General features: G+C 35.8%; 1 long non-coding RNA gene across 1 annotated transcript in view; it reads left to right on the top strand.

Moving 5' to 3' along the window:
• The window catches only part of LOC141567179 (uncharacterized), a 140,675-nt gene that overhangs the window by 61,752 nt on the left and 59,299 nt on the right, over nucleotides 1-19,624 (top strand). The gene's annotated exons all lie outside the window — the stretch shown is intronic.

Here is a 19,624-nt window from a genome sequence, read left to right on the forward strand (position 1 = left end):
TGCTAAACAAAAATAGTTTAAAACTACTTCCTATAACTTAATTTGCTCTCAATAATTTAATTAAAAATTTAAATAGAATGGAAATGACGGCGAGATTTACCTTTTTGCAAAACAACTTTTCTAATAGTAAAATAACTTTCAAAGTAGATATCCACTTTACTTCCTAAATGGCATAAAGTCTGATTATTTATTAATCACCTACGTTTTTTATCCATACATTGGAGGTAAGACAAATACTTAAATTGATGTAATTAGCCAGAGAGATAAAGAGAGAAAAGGACTTTAATTATCAGTATGGTGTAAGTTTTTGTGAGTAAATTTGTTCCTTTTCTGTCCTTGGCCTCCTCAGTTTGCAAGGCTAGACTCTCATATTAAGAAGCATAAGAATAACCAGTGTTCCAGCTTCACTTCTGTTCTTTTAATTTGTGAGGCATTTAACTAATGAGTTATTATTAGTTTGTAAAAAAACAGTAGCTAATTTGGGGTTTTTGAAAGAGCCATATTTATTCATTGCATGTATAAGAGCATATATACACACATACATCGGAGTACCTATATACATGTATAAATATATGTGTAAATATACACATTACATATGCTAATTGTTGAATATAGTTGTGTTTAAAGATATAGAGTCATTAGCCATTTTCTTTTGGTCTGATATAAAAGCATTCTTCACCTTGGGGAAGGTCATTATTCCTCCTTATATATTACAGCTGAGAGAGATTAAGATTCTCATATTTACAATTCACTTAGATCACAACTGACCCAGAGTTCATCAGTCTCCTTATCTCATGTGGTGACCTGATCTACTGGATTATTTTATCCATAAGTGGGCAGGAGAAGTTTTTGATGAGCTCCCTCCCCCATGTTGCCCCACATCAAGGACTCAGTTATGACCTACCTGTCTTACTAGCTGTACTCACTTCTTACATACAAGACAATCAAGATTCTGAGCATATTTTTATAAAAGTAAACTCTTTCAAATTTAAATCGTTAGAATATAATTTTAAAATAATAATATGTTTTATAATAGAAACACTATTTTTGTGAATAGTAGAAATTTGTCCACCGGTTTGTTTTCCTTTTGATTATCAAAGGATAAGTGGGGTTTTTCTGCAATTACTGAAGGATAGATATGTTCTTACTTTTAGCTCACAGCCCATATTAATACTTTGCTCCATGTGCAGAAATTCCTTAAAAATCATGACAGGTTTTCGTCAAAGAGTTTTGTGTGTTCCGAGGAAAAATTTGAAATAGGAACACACTTTCTTTTTCATATTAAAGAGGAAAATGGCATGATCTCACCATATTTCTAAATGCATTTGTATCACCAAATACATATCACGAATTTGTGACTTCATAGAGGAAAATATGTTGGTGTAGAATTTTCTACTTGAAAAGTAGAAATAACAAAGGTAACATGCCATTCACATTATAAGAAAGGTACGTGAGGGTGACATGACATTGCTGTTGATATTAACCTTGACCATGTAGCTGAGGCAGTATTTGACAGGCTCCTCCCCCAAATCCCTAACATAGTCCAGTTATGAGAAAAACACCAAGCAAACCCAAATCGAGGGACATGCTACAAAATTCCTGACAAGTACTTTTAAAAATTGGCAAAGTTATCAAAAACAAGGGAAGTCTGAGAGACTGTACCCGCCTAGAGGAGCCTAAGGAAAGATGATGAGTAAATGTAATGTGCTGTCCTAGATGGATCCCTGGAATAAAAAAGAGACATTAGGAAAAAACTAAGGAAATCTGAATGAAGCATGGACTTTAGCTAATAGTGTATCAATATTGCTTCATTAGTTGTGATAAATGTACCATACTAAAGTAAGACACTAACAAAGGAAACTGGGTGTGGAGGACATGGAAACTCCCTTCTCAACATTTCTGTAAATCTAAAATAAAACTTTCTAAAATAAAAATATATGTATATTGAAAAAAAAAGAACTGCAAAAAAGTAAAAATAATTCACCTGACACTTCAAAGAAATGGCGTGTATGATCTCATTCTTACTTAGTCAATATTCTTTGTGTTTTGATCAGGTGTATTATAGAAAGAACCTTTGTAAACATTCACAATTTATAGCACTGAGGCCTTTTGGCCTGTTTTGAAACAGTCCTATTGGGCACAATGTATTTGTCACTTAGGCATTATTAAAATTCTGTGTGGAGAAAGAAGAATTCTGTGGCTTTCTGAAACTATGATCTTGAGTAATTTTATATGATAATCAGAATCAAAATGAAATTTCCCTCTTGACCCCGACTTTTTATAGGACTGTGTGACAAGAGTTACTTGTAAGGCGAAAGAAGGGCAACAGCTGAGGAATCATGTTCTCAGTGACAGCTGATACGCTCTTGGCACAGGTCTTCCAAGTGTTCGTCATGCTTAACTGTACTTTTTGCTGTATACTTTTTTTTTTTTTTTTTGGTGTTTATCAAAGTACAGGGAAATGGCAGAGAAGGGACAAGTTCATTACTAAAGGTGACTTATTATATTCTACCTTCTTCTACTTTCTAATATCATTGTGGGTTTTTGTTTTTTACCACAAGATTTGCCACACATTAATCGGTACCTCATATGATAGTGTAGGTTTTTAGGTTCTTTTTGGCTAAGATAAAATACTTGTTTTGTGTTTGGAATATTGGGACTAGGAAATGAGAGCAGCCAGTATTTTCCCTTCATTTCACTGTCCTCATCACAGCCTAACATGCTAACCCACTGACCACACAGCCACAGGCATTTATTAGTTCCACACACATTGACCACCTAGTGTATGCTAGGCTCTGTTATAACAGACGTTAGGATTACTGGGGGAACAAGATGGATTTGGTTTCTGTTCTCTAGAAGTTCTGTTGGAGAAGTTCTATTCTCTAGAAGTTCTGTTGCAAGCTCTCAAAGATAGCAATCAACTAAACAAAATGATTACAAACTGTCACAAGTAATACAAAGAAAACAAAACAAGTGCCATTGAGGTGGGGTAGACACTATCTTTGCACAGGCCTCTTGGAGGAGCTGCCATTTCAGCTTAGAAGGAAACCCTTTCATGGTAGTTGGTGTCTAGTTTTAGATTTCCTGATAATCCTACTTAGAGCAGAAGTATTAATATTACATAATTTGCAATTGTATAGAATTTAACCTTTTATAAAATGGTTCAAAATGTGAAATGTATATACCCTTCAACTCAACAATTCCAATTTTTCATAATTAGTAGTGATTTTCCACTCTGTTGCATGTTAACATTACTTGGGGAGACTATTAAATACCCATGCCTGGGACCCACTTCCAGAGATTCTGATTTAACTGGTCTAGGGGAGGGAGAGGCTGAGGAGCATAGGCAGCAGTATTTTAAAAGATCTCTGGTTAATTCTAATGTGAAGCCAGATTTGAGAAACACACTCATGAACCAGGAGCCTATACAAGGAGGTTACTACAGCATTGTTCAAATAAGAAAAAGATACAACATAAATGCAATATATACTAATAAGGAAAAATCTTAAAGACATGAAGATAGGAACGTGCAGGATATGATGTAGTTTGATACCGTATATAAGTATATCCACAAAAATCTACATGATTCTATATGCACATATGCATGTATGCCTAGGTTGGCTACTGTTCAGATAGGTATGAGAGGAGTTATGGGACCTTCATAAAGAACCAAGCTGAGTGTCGATTGAGGGACAGTAGGGAAAGATTAGGAAGACTTTACTTCCCATTGTGCCTCAAACAATGAAGCATGATACCATGATTTATGATTTGAATTTGAGAAATGATATCACTGTTCTTCCCAAAATGTTCATGTCTATGTGTGTTGCAGAGGAAAGGTGATGGGAGAAAGGGGCTTGAAATCTGGAAAGAGAGCTAATTTCACAATCTCACTCATTGAGATGTTCTTCCTTTGGTGGCACTGTCCCTTCCTCTCCACTCTTCAGCAGTTACGCTCGATCTGTGTATCTCTGGGATACATACCCTACACACACACACCCTACACATACACACATGCACACCTTACACACACACACACACACACACACACACACCCCATACATACCCTACACACACACACACACACACACACACACACACACACACACACACTCTCCTTTCTTCAGCAACCAAGTATATCCCTGGATAATTACATCGGGCTAAGAGCTTCTTACTACTTATTAAAGGAGATGGGTTTTTAATGCTTATATTGTGACATGAAAAGTATTAATACATCTAGATTCACAGCTTCCCCTCCCACTCACCATTGGCCTATGATAAAACAGTAAATCTTCTAAATAGTTCCTGTGAGGAAAGCAATTAAGACTAACAAGACCCATCCTGCTCAGGGGTTAGTTAGAAGAAAGGTGAGAGCTGTTGGGAGTATGCAGAGGGGGAGCCCATCCAGTGGGTGTGGGGAACCAAGATGGCAGGACTGAAGGAGTTCTGTAGGGGTAAATAGAGAAAGGGAGAGATCTGGGAATTTTGAAGTACTACAGAATGAGAGATGACAGAAAATTGTAATAAGAGTTGTAGCGGACTAAGTTCTTGGACTTCTTTGATGCTTTCAAGAGAGAGAAGTGAGTAAAATGTAGAAACTCCTGTTTGGGCTGGGTTTCTTTAATTGTGACCACATTCAGTGTTGTGGCTGATGCATATAAGCTGCTCAAAGTTTATGATGAATAAACCTTGGATAATAACATGTAATTCACAGCATGTATGGATTAAATTAGCCTTTTGGAAACCACAAGGAAATGAAAGATGTTTTTCTTAAATTTTCTTAAGTAAAAAAATAAGTGTGTCAGTTAATAAGTGATTAAATGGCAAAAACTTTTAATAGAATTTTCAGTTTTTCTATTAATGTCAGGGTCATGAGCTAAGTTGACACTCCTGTTTCTTACGTATAGGGTAATCATTGCTGAATTCACAGTCAGATTTTTCCATAAGCCATGGACAGAGAGTATAGATTTATTCTATGTGCCCATTTTGGTGAGATGCAATATTACAGAGCCTATTATATGTATTGCTTTGATTGACTGAGCTAGGTTCAGAAGTGGTTCTTATTAAGGAGAGATTTCTCACTTTAGATATGGAATGAATAAAAAAGATATTACTTATGATTCTCAAAAACATTAAATGAATGTAATCGTGTACTAGAGTTTACTAGTATCTACTTATTGAATACCATGCATTTAACATACACTATAGGTACCTATCTTGTATAGAACTCTGAATAAAGATGAGGAATACATTCAAATTAGCTTTTAAAAAAAGATGATGAAAATAACATCTCTAGCTAACCTCAGGTAAATTATTCAATAAACATTTATGAAGCGTCTGCCACGTCCTGTGCACTGTGCTAAGTACAGTAGATAACAGTTGTGAGCAAAATCGTGAGCTTACAGTCTGGTGAGGGATAGAAACACTGGTAAATCATCACCTAAATAAATACCAAATTATAGCTGAGATGAGTGTTTGAAAGAGGATACAAACGGGTATAAGAACATGGAGTTGAAAAAACTTGTGGACATCAACAAAGTCCTCCCTAAGGAAAGGGTCATTGGGTTGAGAACAGGAAGAGGAGCTGTTAGGTGAAAGGGGAGGGGCTGAGGATTCCAGACAAAGGAAGCAACGGATTATCATGAGCCATTTAATAGCAGTTGCCTTTCATATACAATAAAGCCATATTTATATAAAAGACATTTTAAAGTAACCTAGAAAAAATTAAAGGAGAGTAAAATTAAAAAGTAGATTGAAAATGGCTGCATTAATTGTCCGTACTGGCAAATCCAAAAGACATTGAACATTTAAAAATTTGCCTTCTTGGTTGAGTCTGTAACTGCAAAATAACTTAGGAATCCCATCTTTGTGCAGACTGGAATAAGAAGTAGGTGGGAGCAAACCAAAAATATCTTGAGAATGCAAAGTATGTAATGGATTTTACCTTATCTTTCCTCTTATGATGAGAGGAGGAGACAGGTAATATTACTCCTACTTCATAGTAAAGACCTTGTAAAACTGGGACATTGATTTCATCAGCACAAGAAGTTCGATGTGTATATTTTGCCTCCTACCAATTATTTTGCACAAGTAATTGAGGTTTTTTTTTTTTTTTGTGTGTGTGTGTGTGTGTGTGTGTGTGTGTGTGTGTGTGTCTTCTCTGCAGATAGAATTCCTTAAAAGCATAGACACTTATTTTGTATTTTACCCAATAGTGGGACCATTAAAGGTGTTTAGTAAAGTTTTATTGAATTAGAATGGAATATGTTATCATAAATCCCTATACATTCTGAAAAGGGAGTATTGCTTAAGTATGTCGTAAACAATAATCATGAAAATTTGAAGTTCTTCATATGAAATATCTTTTTCATTTGTTATAATCACTTTTTTGTTATAATGAAGTATTCTATTAGGCTTAAAAGTTTGCATCAATTTTATTTGATCTATCTTTTTAGGTAAAATAAGAATTAACATGGATGTGTGAAGAATTAATGTTTGTATGTGTGTAAATGGCAAGATCTTAATAATGGTTATTTCTGAGTGGTAAAATTATGGATGAATTTCCTTTTGCTTATCTATATTTCCTATTTTCCTCTGTGACCACAGTTTGCTTATATAATAAATAAATAATTCAATAATTTAAAAAGCCAACAATAAAGATTAGATATAAGTATAATATACAAAGTTCATGAAAAAGCCCACTTGTTAAACTTTCACTTTAGCCTCAGGATTTCTTTCCCTTATACTTATATAGCTCAGTTCATGTCAGTGTGGTAACTATGTGAAAACCTGCCAATGACATCATTTGAAATAAATGGGCTTCACATAATTCCATGCCATACCAGCCACTTCTCTAGATTTTAGCCCTTAGTCGACATATGCACTGCCCAATAATTTGCTTACTAAAGCTCTTCTATCACCTGCAATTTATTTCCTTGTCTGAGCTTTGTCTATAAATTACAATCCACATTTTGTCTTTATGGAAATCACATCTTCTTATTGGCTTTCCACTTAATAAATTGAATAAAAAGTAGAGTTCATGATTTGAGTCTCTCAAGCCTAATAAATAGCATTTATTAAACCACACACTATTTCAATTGCAATTGGGCCCATCAGGAATCAGACTGTATTTGTGGTTTGTTCAGATAATGATTGTGTAGTTCATGAAGCCCAACCTGAAAGCTAAAGCAAGAGGTGAATGGTTGAATTATTCCTCTGTTAGAATATTGACTAGGGAAATCTGGTTTAATTCTCACTAACTATGAGAACATTGACAATTACTTTAGCTTCAGAGAGGCTTTAATATAAAATGAGAGGAATGGATAAGGTAAGATCCAATATCTCTTTTTACTGAAAAATTCTGATTTTTACTTTTTAAAATAGCATCATTATTATTAATGACCATCTATTGAGTGTTAATGTGCATTTTCATCAATCCTTACAACAGCGCTGGAGTAGATGCATAGTTTTCACTTTCAGATAAAATAACTCAGAAAGGTAAAGTAATGCATGAGTTACACACAGTAAAAATGTCCAAAAAAGAAATGGAACCTGGTTTGGATTTAATCTAAAGCCTAAGCTCTTAACTATTGCTTCCTATTGGCTGAGGGAAGGATAATTACATGTGAAAAATTATGTGGATTACACCTCAGCTCTTCAGTGATGATAGAATTAAATCTTGGCTTATAAAAAATGATTCACTTTAAGGTTACATATTAGACGAAGAGGGACAAAAAGATGGAACAGAACTATTGGGACACTAGCGATGCTTATGGCAGAGACACCTTGGGAGTATTGGGAACCACAGAGTGGAAAAGAGCATACAATAGTGATAGAATCACACTCCTGGCATTTATTATCCAGAAAGAAAAATTATAGTTATATTATCATTCATTAATGGAGTCATTATCTATGGAACTTGCAAGATGAATTCCTAATGACAGCCAACAGGCTGGGTGTGAGCTGGTTCCCACTGCCTTCCTAGTCTCTCTTCACGGCTCTTGTCCCTTTGCAGCTCATGCTGGAGGCATCCTGATGTTCTCTGCTCATTGCTGTATCCTTTGCCTGGGATACTTTTCCACACACCTTTTCGTGGCTGCCTCCTCAGATCATTTAGATTTCAGTCCTAGTGTTACCTCTTCAGAAAGACCTTTCCCAATCATGTTAACTTAAACAGCCCCTATCCTGGTCATTCTTCGTTAGGCAAGCATTCAGTTTTATTTTCCTCATTGCCTTGATAAGTTTCACATTTTTAATTTGTTTTCTAATATGTTTAGGAAGTGAGCTCCATGAGATCTGTCTGGTTCTACACTGAATCTCAAGTAAGCTCAAAACAAATATTTATTTATTGAACGGATGAATAAATGAATGAAAAAATCGTATAGGTTTTGGCAATGGCCAATTATAAATAAATGACTCAAGACAGTTTGGAGCACCAAAATTAAGAACTTGGGTAGCTAGATTGCGAAGAATGGTAATAAGTAGAGAATTGACTATTAAAGTTGTGGACCAAAAAAGGAGTTCTGTGTAAAGTAACCTCACAGGGTGATCTGATCATAAATTCCTAACTGGGCAGGTCACGGTGGGTAGTCATGCTCCAGGAATATAACTTCTTTAGTAAAAGTTTACCTTTGCCTTAATTAAGACGTATCCGTTGTTTCTATGTATGTAGGTTAACACAACTTTGAAATAAACTGAAACTACACTCAAGAGAGCACATAATCCTGTTAATAATCCTATAACCCAATATCTGCTTGCTATTGCCCACCTCTGTGTCATCTTTCTTACATTCCCTCCTTAATTTCAAATGTATTAAAGAAGCTGCCAAACTGGTTTTCTCTGGACCATTTGAGATCTCGCTCCATGGCATATGTTGTCAGTTTGGCTCAAATAAAGTCTTACAAAAATTCTCTACGGACTTAGACATTTCTTATGTGGATAGAACTCATTCTGAAAAGAAAAGCTTTGCAATTATTTAATCGGAGGAAAGGAAAATGGTGGCTTAAAAGCAATTTTAATTTTATGTAAAATGTGACTATTAAGAGAATAGTCATTAATTGTTCTTCATATGAGACTAACTGGGATGAGTGAAAAGATTTTCATTTTAAAATTTACCAACTGGGGATTATGAGATACTCCAAAAGTGTTCTGAAATACTGTAAACTATTTTCTCTTATGAATAGTTAGGTGTTCAAGTGCAAGCTTGTTAAGGGACTAGGAATGACTGATAGAGTTACCTTATTAGAGGTCACACAACGTTCAGGGCAAGTCGGAGCCAGTGTGTAGAAACCTTGTTGTCTGAGGGAGATGGTGAGCCATGTGGAAATGGAGTCAGTATGATTCTTAACATGGTTAGCATGCTGCTTCCCTTGGAGGTGGGGGTGTAAGGTTTCTCAAAGAAGGACATTTATAGTGATTAAAATTACTCATAGGTTGCTTCATTGTGTAATTCTGATACTGTGGTATGTGATTCTGGCAATAGGGAAGTATGAAACGGGCAGAAAATCCCAGACAGTGGCACAGAAAGACACAGATGCTACCTTAAGAAAAGGGGTTGTGGCAGCAGGAGAACACCCACCGATTGGTCAGACTCTTGGTCAGGAATGCCTCTTGGTTACCTCCAGAAGGAGAGCTGAGAACACAAATGCCCAAGGTCAATGACTGTCCACCAGCCTACTATCATTCTATGATATTTAGTATAGCTCCAAGAACCAACTGGCAGAAAAAGCTTTTGGTATTATAGTTGATATTTTTCTGGGAAATGAAGTGTAAAGTATCTTCCAGGATGAAAACGTTAAGAAGAAATTCTAAATGTGTTTATAAAAGTCAGTAAATCCACTCCTAGGCACATGCCCTACAAAAGTGCCTACATATATGTGCATAAGATGTACATAAACACCCTTAGCAACATTATTCACAGTATCGAAAACTGGAAACAACTCAAATGTCCATCAACAGCAGAAAGGATAAGGGAAGTATGGTATTCATACAATGATATATTACACAGTAGTAAGAATGAGCAAACTCCTGGTAAATTTAATAATGTGGATCAATTTCACATAATGTTGTGCTAAAGAGCTCAGATTAAAAAAAACACCACAATGTATATTGTGTAATTCCATTCATATCAAATTCAAAACCAAGGGAAACTAACGATGGCATTAGAAGAGAGGATGGCGGTTACCTCTGAGAGAAGGGAGGGCTAGTAATGGTGAGTGAAAGTGCTGGTGGTTACACGAATATGTTCACCTTGGGATAACTCATCAAGCTATACACTTAACATATTTGCACTTTCATGACTGTATGTTATGCTTTAATAAAAAGTTCAATAAGGAAATGAAGTGTGCTTCCCCCAATGTGAAATGCATGACATTGGATGACATCAAAGGGATAGAGTGACCCTGTTTTCAAGCCTGTTCAGGGAGTCTGAGAATGGCTGTCTTCATTTTGGAGATGTGCAGCAACTGCAAGGACGAGAATAGCTTGTGGCTGACAGTGCATCTGCTTCTTCTCATCCTGCTCAAGGTTTTCTAATTCGGGCCCAGGAGACTATCCATGTCTCCAGAAGGACACACTGTGGCACGTTAAGCATTCTCTAGGGACCGCCAGCCTCAGCCTGTGCATTTGGAGAAGTTTTACAGGAGGGGACAGCATAAGTATAAAGGGCAGGCTTGTCCCGCTGTCAACAGGCACCAGGATTTAAAAAATGCGAGACACTTGTTCTTCTGTAATTATGATTTACATCGTGAGATTTTTAGCTTTTTAATTGCCTGATACATTACTTTCGTATCAAATAGTTGTGACATAGAGGAAGTTGGGGCCATAAAAGCTGGGAAGAAGGCAAAATGGAGTTGACAACAGCCCTTTTCTGAGCTTGTAATGAACTATTTGTAGTCAAGACCAAGCACATGTATTGATTCTCATCAGGTGGGAGTCTTTACAGAGTGAGAACGTTGTCTGCCCTGGAGGTAAGCCCCATGGGACCGTTCACACCACACTCTTTCAAATGAACAGATTAAATCCCTCATAAAATGCTTCTTCTGACATATCCACACTGTGTATTTTAAAATCCCTCGGTGCCCTCTTGGCAGTTAGGATTCTCATAGCTTTAGTGCAGCACAGCCTGTGTACCAGCTGGCAAGGTGATTTTCCCCCCTTTCCTTGGAATGTGTAAAGGAAGAATTAGATTGCTGTTTGTTGAAATAGACTGTATATCTCACAAGTCCCATTTCAATAATCTTCTGGAGGCAAGAATGAATTCGGGATTGGAAAGGGCATTACGAGACATGGCTAAATAAATAGCAGGAGGTCCCTTAACACCTGGCCAGCCAGCAGTATTACAATGTGACTTCAAGGCTTTACATTTCACAGTCTCTTTCTTCAGCAAACAGAGTCGGAAAGGTCTTATACAGAAACAGAATTTTAAGTCTGAACACTCAGGAAACTTGGTCTTCAAACTTAGTCTAAAGCTGTCACGTAATCCCCTGAGAAGTGCCAGAAACTTTCCAACTAAACCGTTTTTTTGTCTCCAGTAATTGTTAAATCCGATATGCCTTAGGTTTCCTTCACATTTAGGCTTTTGAGATATATGCATATTGTTGAACATTTCTGCAGCATTGAGACTGGACTCCGCCATCACAGGTATACAGAGAAGTCTGTAGTGCTGTGCATTGATACTGCAAGTCTAGAATAATACACAAGATTTCCTGGCAAAAGGAGGAAGACCGTTGGTTAGGGCTTGGAGGAGCGAGGAACCGGCAGTTCCTGAATGCTCAAGTTTAATGTGTGGTTTGATCCAAGTTCTACCCTCAAATTATATTTCTTTAGGTGTGAACGAGAGGGACTATCTAAAACAGGCCTTGTTTGTGAGTGGAATAATTTTTTTTTAATTTAATTTTTATTTTTTTAATTAAAAACTTATTGGGGTGACAATGGGGATAGTAAAATTACACAGGTTTCTAGTGTACAATTCTGTAATACATAATCTATGTATTGCCTTGTATGTGCCTTCTCACAATGGTTTATTTTTCATAGCATGTAGAAGAAAAATGGATGAGCCCCCACCTCGTTTCATGCTAGTCTCCTCGTCACACATGAGACCCTTGGCATACTGGCCTTTTTCAGTTCATTCATTGTGTCTCTGGAACCCAGGACCTTTGGATATGCCATTCTCTCTCCCCAGGCTACCCTTCCTACCTTTCTTTTTCTATCCTTGAAGCCATAGTTTATGTGTCATCCTTACGTATCACACGATCTAAAGCAGATTCTACTCCCCCCCTTCCATATGCAACACTTCATTTGTTGGACTCATGGCATTCACAAGAATTTGAATTATTTACTTTCTTTGTTGTGCAGTTCACTTATTATTATGTAAATTCTATGAGGCAGCATTCATGGCTATCTTGTTAACTGTTGTAGTTACCTAACTTTGCACAGTATCTAACATATAGTGTGTTCAATAAATATTTGTTGAATAAATGAATGAATAAACTCATTTTGGGTGCTACATTTTTCTTTTTACTATACTAGGTTTTTCCTGGAGGTAGCGTCTTAGATATTTTTTTCTTTCTCTCTGGAAGACTGTTATAATTCTTTACAAAAAACAGAAGTAAAGAGAAACATTTACTACAATTTTAGAGAAAGGAAGAATGAGAGTTGCTCTTATTTCCTCTTTTGAATCTTGTATTCGTTATCTATTGCTACATAACAAATTACCTCAAAACTTAACACCTAAAACAATAATAAACATCTATTAGCTTACACAATTTCTATGTATCAGGAACTCAGGACCAGCTAAAATGAGTTGTTCTGGCTCAGAGACTTTCATGAAGTTGTAATCAAGCTATCGACCAAGGCAGCAGTCATCTGCAAACTTGACTGGGGCTGGAGGATTCACTTCCAAGGTGGTCCACTCATGTGGCTAGCTCACAGGGTGTGGATATTGAGAGGAGGGCTGTTCCTTGCCATGTGGGTGTCTCTAAATGGCTGCTTGAGTGTCCGCAAAATGGCAGCTGGCTTCCCCCAGAGCAAGTGATCCAAGAGAGCAAGCTGAAGCTGTAATGTCTTCTTTATGACCTAGCTTCAGAAGTCATACATCTTCATTCTCAGTATACTGTTTGTTACTCATCAGTCCTATTCAATGTGGGAGGGAATATAAGGGTGTCAATATCAGAAGGCAAGAATCATTGGAGATCATGTTGAAAGATGGCTTCCACAAGTCTCTACATGATTGTGTCCTTTGGTTTCTGGTTTTTTTTATCCTGTTTCTCTCCCTCAGTCAGTCAATAGCAATATCAACCTTCTAATAAGGAGATTTCTCAGGATACAGAGACTCCATAGCGGAGATCTACATGCATGAAAACAGTAGTATTAGTGCTTATTAGTATCAGTTTCTGCATGCACAGAGATATCCTTAGGCCTATTAGGCCTTTCACTGTACCTGCATAAATAGCAAATACATAGAAGATTCTCCACAAATATATATATATATATATATATATTTTTTTTTTTTTTGGAATGTGAGCATGAAAGAAATAAACAAAGAGATCAATTTTTCTCCCTCATGAACCTGAGGGTTGGTTCTGTACTGTGACTTACATACACAATTGCCAGGCTTCAGAAATACATATCAATTTTAATCAGAAAGAATTAAACATGCCATTAACTTTTAATTTTCATAGTCTGGGTAGATGCCTACCAGACTTGAAACCCATTCAACACAAACCAGACAGTTTTTTCACTTTCATTCATGGATAGTTTTATCCCTTCTATGGTTTTTAAAAAAAATAAGTATTTGCATTTGGTGGAATTTAGTCCCATCGTTAAATTTAATGCCTAATACACAGAATGGGTATTTTTTAATCCTGCACCTACTTGCCTTAGTCATAATCCATCTCTAAAATTTTCTGTAAATATTATCCCTGTGGGCCCAGCTACTATCATTAAATTTATATTGTACTTATTTATAAAATGCTTTTGGAATTTAAAAAAATATCCACACTCTAATAACCTACCCAAGTTATCTTTCCTTAAAAGGTTAAAACTGTAAGATCCAACTTTAGTAATGGAGCATCAGTGACATTTTATATCATAAGAATACCTTCATTATGAGTCTCATTAAGTGATTTGGTGACTAGGCTTTGTTAAAGAGGTTTTTCTAGAGCACTGCCAGAAAACAAAAATTAAGAACTCTCATTCAGTACTTGTGGGAGTATACAGTTACGGGATAACTACTTTGTAGCTCAGTTTAACAGTATCTAGTGCAGTTGAAATTGTATATATCCTATGGCCCAGTAATTCCAGTCCTGGGTATATATTAGGAATACTCAACAACATGGGCATGAAAATGTACACTGCAGCATTGTTATATAAAAAATTTGCAAAGCATAAAATGTAAAAATACTAATGGATGACAACACAAACAATTAAAAATGTAAAATATTGATATAATTCATACAATGAAATATTCTACAGTAGCAAAACTAAATAAAGTATTACACATATCAACATAGATGAGTCTTAGGAATATTACATAGAAAGATAAAAAGCAAGTTGTATAAGTATATGTAGTACATGATTCCATTTGCATAGCTTAAAACATACAAACCAGTATTATATATCATTCATGGCTAAAAAGACAGAATAGAAATACAACAATATTAATGAAAATGACAAATCTCAAATTTAATATTGAAATTTTTTTGTAAGAGGGTGGGAGGGTAAATGGGATCTGGGGTTGGTAGATAGAAGGATTTAATTGTAATATTAATGATTTATTTCTTGTGCTAGATGGTAGGCATATGGTTTTTGTTTCATTATTTATACTTTGCAGAATATTTCATAATTTAAAAAAATCCAAATGAAGTGCTGAATCTTCTGAGAACTATAAACTTGGTCTCTTGATGGTGAAAATTAATATAGGCTTATAACAGTGCCCAGCATGTATACAAACATTTATGCAATATTTTTCACTTGAGTTTCCTTATTTTTTATGTAGATCTCTGCTGCTTCCATCATTGACTTCATCTTTTATCCAAGTAATTATTTTGTGTAAAATCAAATGTACCCCTCCCTCACTGTCTTTCTTTTTTTTTTTAAATTAAAGTTTATTGGGGTGACAATTGTTACTAAAGTTACATAGGTTTCAGGTGTACAGTTTTGTAATACATCATCTATATATCACATTGTGGGTTCACCACCCAGAGTCAGTTCTCCTTCCATCACCATATATATTTGATCCCTTGTACCCTCATCTACCAGCCCCCACCCTCCTTACCCATCGACAAAATAAAGAGACAACCAACCAAATGGGAGAAGATTTTTGGAAACAATGCCTCTGATAAGAGGCTAATATCCAAAATATATAAGGAACTCATACACCTCACTTTCATCTGTAAAAGTCAGTTGGTTGCATTAGATCATTTTTGGCCTAATGTATTGTTTGGTTTAGGTATAAAAATTTGGATATTGAAAATAAAGACTCTAGAAAATAAATCCAGGTTTATAAAATGGAGGATTCACCTCTTAAGAATTTCTCAAATGCTTTCCCTATGTATTTTAAATAATTTAAAAATATAAACATTCAACAAATATTTGCTCTTCTGCTCTTTCTGTTTGCCTTTCTAATGCTGCAAAATAGTTCAGGAAAACGAAGGGAGGAAGAGATGAAGGAAGGGGCACTCTGAGTATGGCCAGCTCTTTTTTTCTGTATATGATGTAGTTGCTATACTTTTATTACTAGGCAAGTGCTTAGAGATTTGCAGATTAAATTTCTGTAAGTGCTTTGGGATTTCCCTCATATAGTATCTGGGCATTGTGCCCTTCGTTGGCAAAATACAGGTCTTGATGCTTGGCATTGGTTCTCCTGGAGTGGCTGTACTGTAAGTTCTAATAATTAAATCTATATGTCAATGATCTTTAGAAAACAACACCCCAATGTTGACAGAATGAAGTTTCCAGCATGCTACTTGTCAGAAATATAGGGGAGGAAAAGCCTAGTGAATAAAGAAAACTAAATCTCAGATGCAAGGGCATACTCATAATTGTCCCGAGTTTCACTGAAACATTGGTTCTCAACCTTGGCCACACATTGGAATCACGTGTGGAGTTGTAAAACAAAACAAAAACAAAACAAAACAAAACAAAACACAAAACACTGATGCCTGGTCTCATTCCCAGAGATTCTGATTTGTGTAGTATGGATGTAGACTGGGCATCAAAACTTTAAAGAACCTTTCAGATGATTCTAATGTATAGTAAGTTTTATGAACCACTACATTAAATTGCTATTTTTTTTCTGTATGAGAGGGCCTGAAAATGTGATTCAAAACTTATTCAAAACTGTGATTCAAAACTGTGATTCAAAACTGTGATTCAAAACTCCTAATTCACATATAGTTCTAATCACTGTTGAATCAGTTTATGTAGATTGAAGGTAACTAGTTAAAGGTGAACAGTCTCCAGAGCCAGGCCCAGTGTAGACAAGAATGAGAGCCGTCAGCTAGAATGCAAGGGAGGAGGAGTGGGGTCCATTCTCTCCTCTTGTGCGAATAGAAGCAGAAACCTCTTACCAGTATCCCTGCGTGTTAGTACTTAGTGCTTTGGACATAATGAACATTTAATCCATATTCATTGAATACACGAATGAACACATGAATAAAAGAAAGAAATGTTGACTAAGAGGAACATTCAATGAAATAATCATGATCACGAGAACTAAAATCGCCTTGCAATTCTACAACACTTGTGAAATACAGAATTTGAAAGTCCTACTTGTATCTCTATTCTATTTATTCCCCTGGCATTTGTAGAAAGGCAGAATATCTTTGTAATGTTGATTTTTCCTAATCCTAAACAGGAATGGAGATTCTGTTTAGGAGCAGAATCATCTCAGTTCTGGTCTGAGTTCACCTATTATTTAATTCCCTCCCAGGAAGCTAGAAAAGCGTTCTTTACAGCTGTCCCGAGATTAAAAGGTTCCCAAAATAAAATTAAACACTGAACATTCAAGGACATTTCAAGATGAAATATGCTTCTTTTAATTTTTTAATCTTTTATTTTTTTACTTTCTCAGCGGTACCTTAAGTATTGAAAACATTTGATGAATGATAGTTCTGGGGCTATTCTTAATTTGCTTACCAATTCGGGAAGCAGGTTCCATTTCCCACTCCCCTATGCTTTTACCTCTGCCCTCTGCCCCAAACTGCTGTAAACTACAGAGGGTGTGCTTTTGCTTTGAGACAGCGGTTAGCTCCCCTACATCAATTCTGTTAAAGGAGCTTCCTTTCAGGATATTTACAGCACTTCAGGTTGAATTAAGTTCTCTTTAACCTTCGCAGGGGAGGCAGGAAAATTCTGAAGCGCCTGCTTCCCTTATCCCTCTGCTAAATCTATGCTGCACACGACTGGCTTCCACTTGATTCAGTCTGTGCAGTATTAGAAAACATTTTTCTCAACTAACGTCGATGAAGATCAGACCAAAAAAATCAAGTGCCTAAGTATGGCAGAAAATGAGGAAAGGGAAAAAAAATGCAGGAAATAATTTTGGTTGACTATTTTTGCCTTTTACATGAGTCCTGTTGTCATGATACCAGGTTTCTGTTTCCTTTGGGTCCCCGGTACAGAAGAGAAGAAAGGCATAAGAAGTGTTTGTTTTCTTTTACTTTAAAAATAGAATTACTGCCATTCATTTCCTTTAGGAAGTCTTATTTTTCATGTTAAAGAAAATTTTTAGCAGGAAAACAGTAATGGGCAAAAGACTCCAAGACCTAACTCCTTGGGTTATCTCTTTTAAGTTAATTTTTTTTTTCTGTTTATAAAACTACACCTGCTCATTGTAGAACATTTAAATAATGAAGCCTATAATTCACAGAAGGTAAATTTTTCAATAATTCCACTGCTAGCAATAATAATTTAGCATATAATTTTCAAGGTTTTTTTCCATACATAATCTAATATATATAATATATATTATATATATAATATATATATATAAATAATATAGTAATGATGGCATTTTTTATAAAAACAGATTGTATTTTACACATTGCTTACTTCACAGTATATACTTTTTATCTTTTCATCTACACTAAAGTTGTATTTTCAATTCTGGGTCACTTAATACAAAAAATGTATGTCCAGTTTTCAAGTATCAATTGAATTCAAAACCTTACCCACAGGCACTTGCCTGAGAAAGGATTTTGTTCTCATCATTATTTATTTGCATTTATAGAAATAATAGCCTAGTTCCATTTGGAAAGGAAACATAAGCTTTTACTATACATGTACCATATGTTACATGTAGGGGTGACACAAAAATGGATAAATTGTGTTCCTGCCCCCAGTCTAGTGCAGGTGACAGACAGGAGTAATTACAGTCCTAAACCATTGAGTTCACAGCAGTGGTCTAAGTGAATTTACCTGGTAGAATAGAGGAGGCAGACACTAATCTGGTTGAGGGAAATGGGTGATAGATACACTGGGAAGGAAGTGCATTTTGCATTAGACCTCAAAGGTAGGGTTGGATTTTGATAAATGGATAAGGAGACGGCCTGATGGGAACAGTGTGAGCTAAAGCATCTAATCCTAAATGATTCAACACTCTCAAGGCAATATGAGTGTAGAGTACGTGTGTAGAGGGAGAGGCAGGACATAAAGTTGCAAAGATATCTCTGGGTTAGATGGTGGAGGTCCTTACATCTAAGGCTAAGGCATCTGGTTTGGATGTAAAAGTCAAACTGATGATTTCTGATCAAGTGGTTGTCTGCATCTTCCGCACTCTGCTGTATTACAGAACATTCCTGGTTTGTAAAAATCTTCCATATAAAAAACACACCTGAATTCTTTTGGAGTAAGAGATCATTTCTTATTCATCTTTATAGCCCCGATATCTAGTAAAGGGACTCTCATATTGAGCATTTAATAATTGTTAAATTGGTTTTTGAAAGTTATTCACTGAGTAACTGCAATGAGCCAAGTTCTCACACATGCTATTTCAGTTATTTGGTAAGATAGATATTATTATACTCCTTTAAGAAATGAGGAAATATTGCTCAGAGAAGTTAAGCATTTTGCTTGGAGTCACACAGCTAGAGAGCTATAGTTCAAATTCAGGTCTGTCAGATAGCCAAGACCTGTTTTTTTCTTTTTTTTTTTAAATTCTCTCTCTCTTTCTTCCCCTTTGTTATTCCACATTAATTTCTAATAGAAATTGCTATGCTTAGAATGAATTTCTGAGTTACGACAGTACATTTATGTTAGGATACACTTACACTAGAAAATTATTTGCTGTTTATCTGAAATTCCAAACTTAATTAAGTATCCGGTATTTTTATTTACTAAATCTTGCATTCCTACATATGTACAATTAATCTTCTCCAACTAGTCCAACTGATGTCTTCTTTTCCTTTCTCTTGTTTTTTGTTAACACTTGCAAAGGCAACCTCTAACAGCCTAGATGCCAGGAAATGCTGTGATTCACTGTGCAAGGTTCTGGCAGATCTAAAGGAATGTGAGGGAGACCCCTTCATTATTTGCTTGCTTTTAATGCCATCAGATGCTAGTGTATTTAGGAAAGGAGACTGTGATTTTGTTTGTTTGTTTGTTTGCTTGTTTGTTTTTATTGGATAAC

Source organism: Rhinolophus sinicus, chromosome 17, assembly GCF_057876585.1.
Source record: "Rhinolophus sinicus isolate RSI-liver-muscle chromosome 17, RSI-T2T, whole genome shotgun sequence".
NCBI lineage: Eukaryota > Metazoa > Chordata > Mammalia > Chiroptera > Rhinolophidae > Rhinolophus > Rhinolophus sinicus.